At 36.1% G+C, this 6,137-nt stretch overlaps 1 long non-coding RNA gene and 1 other non-coding gene across 2 annotated transcripts; both read left to right on the top strand.

Moving 5' to 3' along the window:
- The first annotated feature begins 578 nt into the window (after nucleotides 1-578).
- LOC129791473 (U1 spliceosomal RNA) lies at nucleotides 579-740 on the top strand. The gene has a single exon (XR_008750707.1). It is a non-coding gene; the product is annotated as a U1 spliceosomal RNA (small nuclear RNA).
- A 2,587-nt stretch (nucleotides 741-3,327) lies between these two features.
- On the top strand, nucleotides 3,328-5,293 carry LOC129788656 (uncharacterized). The gene is made up of 4 exons (XR_008750382.1): nucleotides 3,328-4,353; nucleotides 4,443-4,696; nucleotides 4,791-4,905; nucleotides 4,991-5,293. It is a non-coding gene; the product is annotated as an uncharacterized LOC129788656 (long non-coding RNA).
- Nucleotides 5,294-6,137: the final 844 nt, after the last annotated feature.

Raw genomic sequence — 6,137 nt, 5'->3', positions numbered from 1 at the left:
CGCTTGACCGATTTTCAAGTATGAATTATTGATGAAAACATCTCACTGAACTCTACAACATACTAAAATTTCAGACCTCTAGCTATAAGGGAAGGGGTTGACGATATTTCAAAATGGCGGATGGCGGCCATCTTGAATTTTGAAAATGCAAAAAAATGAAATTTTACACCCACATTTCTATAGAAAACTTCAAACCCGAAGTCTCTATCTGTTACTGTTCTCGAGCTATAAGGCAAAGTTTGGACCACCGGAAGGCCGGCCGGAAGGCCGGCCGGAAGGCCGGCCGGCAGGCCGGCAGGCCGGCCGGATCAAAAATTTTCCACCACCATTTTCGTAATGTGGGATGTCTAAAACGTGTTCATACCAAGTTTGAGCCCGATCTGAGGTGGTCGGTTTTTCCGATGATTACAATACTTGGTATGCCACGATTGTGGTATACCAACTAATAAATCATCAAAATCGGTCTTAAAAAATATCCGAAAACAAAATTAAAATCGTTTTTTCATGCTAAGCATATACTTCATGTGTACAGTGATTTTTTCCTAAGTACATAAATCTATAAGTTGGAAGGCTCAAGCATACTTACCTGGCGTAGGGGTTACCATGATCACTAAGGTGGTTCCCCCGAGGCGAGGCCTGTCCATTGCACCTCGGATAGGCTGACCCTTGCGATTATCCCTAATGCGGATAACTCGTGCGCGAAATTTTTGCTAGCCGGGACTGCGTACGCGCTGTCCCGATTTTAATCATAAATCAAATTAAATTAAAAAATTAGAAGAATCTTTCTTACTTCTTTAAAGAATGATCTTTTAGAGAAAATGCTACTAAATGAAACAAAAATGCGTAAATTACAGGGCGAAAGCCCAAATAATCTTGCTGACAGATAAATTTCTTGTTCAAATCAATCATGTTTGTCATCATTGGATTCTTCTTTCTCTTCCGGGTGATTTTTCTCTCCCCTAAATGGAAGTTCTGCTTCTAAAAATAAAAACCCCTTCATTGGAAAAATTTTTCGCCAGGATTATAAATCATTGGAAATGGGGGAAACTTTCACCAAAAAATTCATCTCTCAGGCCATTCAGGTGGAATCAAAAATTCCCAACATTTCGTCTTCCTAAAAATCAGCATCAAATGCAGTGAAGAAGCAATTTCTTGTAAAATAACATCAATATCGTGTATAATAAATGCAAAAAACATCCAATTTCCCGCATGCTTGTCGCCATATTGATCGTGATCTTCTTCACCAAGGTTTTTAACCCATTGAAATTTGTTTATGGATCATGTTTGCAATTTGCAAAAGAAACTCATTTTGATGGTAAAGAATTTTTGCTCTTCTGCAAAAGAACACGGATTGAAATCTCCAATCATGACACCTTTAATATCAAACAATTCGTGTTTTACTCATAAATAAGAAAAAAATTATTTCTTTTCAACACTTTACCAGGCATTGAGGGAAAAGTTCATGAGGAAGTTGTAAAGGATTTTTTAATGTTGTCGCAAAAGAATTGACTTCGAGGTGAGAATTTGTCGCTTGAGAGCTTGAATATTCTTGAATTTCAAAAATATTTTCCAATTTTTCAAGGCAAAATATATTTTTTTATTTTAAAGACCTTTGTCTGGGAATAGAATAGAAATGCAATATTTAATTTCAACAATTCCAATTCAAATCATAAAACAGCATAAAGTTGGTGTGGACTCTTGTGGCTCATTCTTCTTGTCCAAAGTCGTGGGCAAATAATCTCTCATGTGTGATCATAAGTGCGAAAAGAAAATGCATCTTGGCACGAGATTTTTGTCGCAAATCTTTCATTTCTAACAATCTCTCTGCAGTCTCTGTCTAATCTGCATCCCATGGGAAATTGACACGATGGCCGAGTGAGCAATAATTCTATATAGTTCTCCATGCGCGTGAAAATGCTAATTTAATGTCTCTTCGAGCCCCCAACAAGAGACACTCGCGACTATGTTGGCAAGCAATGGAGATCTTTAACACACAGCATTTTGCAAAGAGTATGAATTTCTTCTTTCATCTCCTCAATGGGTTTTATGTGCCACAAGGATTAGCAATCGTCATCGAAACCATATAGATGCGAAAAGTGTCGCTCTTGGAGTCTTTAACGCCTTTTCATCCACCTCATGCGCGCCTCCACCCCCTCGTGTATGCTTCTCATTTGAATATTCTGCAAATAAAAGCGCGCACAGAGAGAGAGATTTTAATCTCATACGAAGAGATATTAATTCGTCGCTTTATTTAATTACACCGTACTACATATTCTCAGTACTTGTCACAATTCAATGATTAATTGTCACCGAGTGTGAATATTGGAAAATTTGTTATTCAAAATATAACAATTGTATTACATCGTGGACAGACTTTTTAGAGGTTTGGTATGTTTTGCATGTTGTGCGTGCGTCATGGGTGAAAACAAAATGTGTTATGTTTGCTCTATGGAAGAAAATTTCTCTCAACTTATATGGAAATTAACTTCCTTGTTTCATGCCATTTGAGCATAGCGTAGTGTAGTTTAAGAGTATAAGATGCACTTTATCTTCCACCGCAATAACAATAAAATTTTAAAACGAACCATATTTGGTGGGGCTTAATAAAAAGACTGAAATTTCACTCTTGCAATAATTATCTTCTATTTCGAACTTTAAGTTTTACAAAGACCCATTCGGGTGTACGTCATTTCTTGCAATTAAATGCCCCTTGGGCTCACGGAATTTACACATAAAATCTCTAGGGTTTTTCTCTACGTTAATTTTTAGATTCTATTCTCACAAATAAAGTTAGTGGGGTTTATTTAACACAATTTGCTTCTCTGTATTGATCCCACGTTGCGCTCCCGCACAGGGGCGATAGGCTTCCTTCGAGGAGCCGTAGAAATGCATCGAGCCAGGAAACCTCCCTCGAGGAATCCCGTAGTAGATTGGCGTACTCACAGACGTATCCTTCGGGCTAATTTCCGGCCTGAAGGGACGGGTGGTATTCCTCCGCCTGTATTGTGCAGTGGGGAAGTGTGGTAGCCCCACAGGTGCTCCGCAGTAGAGGATCACGAACCACGCAGATTGTCCGGACGTACACTCAGCGAAAACCACGTACCACGCAAGTTAACCCCGTGGCGTATATCACCACGATTGCGAAAAACCACGGAACGTGGGCATATTCACATCAAATCGTGGTACAGCTTTCAAAATGTGTGTAAAAATCACTGAAGAGCTTTATCCTCGAAAAATTAACCCATGAAATATGGTACTTGTGGTACTATTCACCTCGTATGATCACAAGCTCTGAAAATCAACCATGCTCGTGGTGCATTAGCTCACGCGTGATCCTACGTGGTATTTGTGACGTAAGAATTTCTATTGCCTCAAAAATTTAACCCACAATCAGTGGTGCATTTGCCCATGTGTGGTTAAACGAGGTACTATAGATCTGTAAGTTATATAGACCTCAAAAATTTAACCCACACTTGGGGTGCATATGCTCACACGATGGTTTTACGTGATGCCTCATTTTTTATTATCATCTTTTGCAAAGAAAATCAACCCCACTTCGTGGTGCATTTGTCCACGATCGTGGTACAAGAGTGTGAACTTAATTTTTTTTCACTTCATTGTACCACATCGCTACAGTCACAGTAGGTACAAACGCAGAAAATCAACCCCTATTCGCGGTGCCATTCGCCACGATCGTGGTGAAAATATGTATACATAATAATTGTTAGAGAAATATTTTTAATTATTTTTATAATTAATGATTTTATAATTATTGAATAATAAATTACAAACTTTTAATATTTATTTGGTTTAATTAATTTTTTTTATATTATTTTTATATAATTGTTTATTGCGATTTTATTATTATACTTTCGTTTGATATTAAATTTTGTTAATTTTTTTTACAACGGGTCTGTAATATTTAAACTGTCCCTTTTTTGGTGTAATTTATCCAAATTTCTTTAATTAATGATTAATTATTTATAGGCTTTGATTAATTATTTATAGAAATTTAAATGAAAAAATGCACCCATGATGACACACTTTTCCAAGAAAAATGTTTTTAAGAAACATGTGGTCCGTGATCCGCAGTGGAAAATTTTGTGCAAGAAATATTTTTATGATATGCAATAAAATGTTTGTTTGCATGGGTCCCTTTTTTTTTCTCGTGCGTCCTCACTCTAATACCGTCCAGAGTTCGGTCTATGGTATTCAAAGTTTCTCACTCATCTTTTAGTTTTCTTGAGATCGTTGGAGTGGTAAGAATGAGAGGAAGACCATAGTTTTATAAATTATGTGATCTAAAATTAATTACAAAAAATTAAGTGGTTCTATGCATCTGTAGACAAATAGGTAAGTATCTCCTTTTTTTCTTTTTTTTACGTGTCCTTATTAATGAAGTCTCTCCATTCGTGTCTATTTTTATCTATACCTCATTCCAGAAGCGCCCCATTTTTTTTAAACTCCATCGAATAGTGCCTTGCATCTCTTTTGAAGACGACCTCTCACTCTCGTCCTTTCCGATTCAGAAATTAGCAGTTTCTTGGGCATTTAGTCGGCATCCAAATGGACGTGTGACCAAGCCAGCGAAGTCTCATCGATGCCGAGATGTCCGGTTCTCCGTAAAGGCACTTCAACTCCTTGATTCGTCCTCAAACGGAACTCATCAGTTAGTGCATCGTTCACGGAGCCGTAAGTAAGTATTTACTTTATACATATTTTACTACTAAACTATAGTTACACATAAAGTGTACTTTATTAAAATAAATTTGAATGTTTTGTATTTTTAGTGCCAAAAAACGAGGGAAATCATCTAAATGGATGGAACCCTTATCAATAAAAAAAACGAGGAAAAAATTAAATTCTATTCGAATCAAATGACCAGCACGCCAAAAGTTAAGCGAGGTGAGTTAATTATTTATTTATTATTATCAATTGTAAAGGAAAGAAAGATTCTATATTTTTTATGAAAAATGTTATTATTTTGCAGTTCAAGAAACGTAAAGTTTATTAGCTGTGATTGTTTATGCTGGATGTCTTTAAGGAGGAGGTGACATAGTTCGAGTTATCCCAGAAGACAGAAGTCTCCACACTAACAGTCTTAAAGCAAGGAGAAGATCTCTTGTGAGTATTGTATGTATTGTAGTGGCATTTTTTTTATAAATTAACTTAAGAAACGAGAAATATATTGATGGTATTTTCAGATAAAAATTAAAATCAAAATAAAGAATACCCAAGATTACGTACTTATAATGTTTCAAGAAAATTTCCTAAATTTAAGGCCCATTCTAAGATTTTCTATTCTGAGGTAGAGTCATAATTAAATTATAATCTGAAATTTATTGATTTCACGTAAAATAACGTAAGTTTTTGATTTCTATCTTAATTTTGAAACGTTCTGTATCGCAGAATACCACCAACTATCACGATAATTTATTGTGATTAACATAATATTCATTTGCATTTGCGTCTGTTGTAATATCATAGTACTTTACAAAATAGACTTAATATTACTTTTTATAATAATAAAAAAATATCTGTATTTATAACAAATAATAATTTGTAATAATGATAATTTATGTATATTTATTGTACTGTTATATGTATTGAAATAAAATAAAACAAAAATAAAAAAAAAATATATTTTTTAAATTTTCTGTACCACGAATGTGGGTTGAATTTCTGCGTCTGCACCACGATCGTGGCGAATGGCACCGCGAATGTGGGTTAATTTTCTGCGTCTGCACCACGATCGTGGTGAATGGCACCGCGAATAGGGGTTAATTTTCTGCGTCTGCACCACGATCGTGGCGAATGGCACCGCGAATGTGGGTTAATTTTCTGCGTCTGCACCACGATCGTGGTGAATGGCACCGCGAATAGGGGTTAATTTTCTGCGTCTGCACCACGATCGTGGTGAATAGCGCCACAAATATGGGTTAAATTGGAAAGTTTTGAAGCACAATTCGTGATCATTCGTGGTGCATATGACCACAGGAACCAGTTTGCGTGGTTAAATATGTGACGCTTTTTTGAACTTTCAACTTTCAAAGTTTTGAACTTTTTCGTAAAGCTGTGTCCAAAAACCACGTGTGGTGAAATGTGGCGATATTAACCACGTTGCACCACAAATAGGG

Source organism: Lutzomyia longipalpis, chromosome 2 (genome assembly GCF_024334085.1).
Source record: "Lutzomyia longipalpis isolate SR_M1_2022 chromosome 2, ASM2433408v1".
Classification (NCBI taxonomy): Eukaryota; Metazoa; Arthropoda; class Insecta; order Diptera; family Psychodidae; genus Lutzomyia; species Lutzomyia longipalpis.
This window is presented reverse-complemented; position numbering and strand designations above follow the sequence as displayed.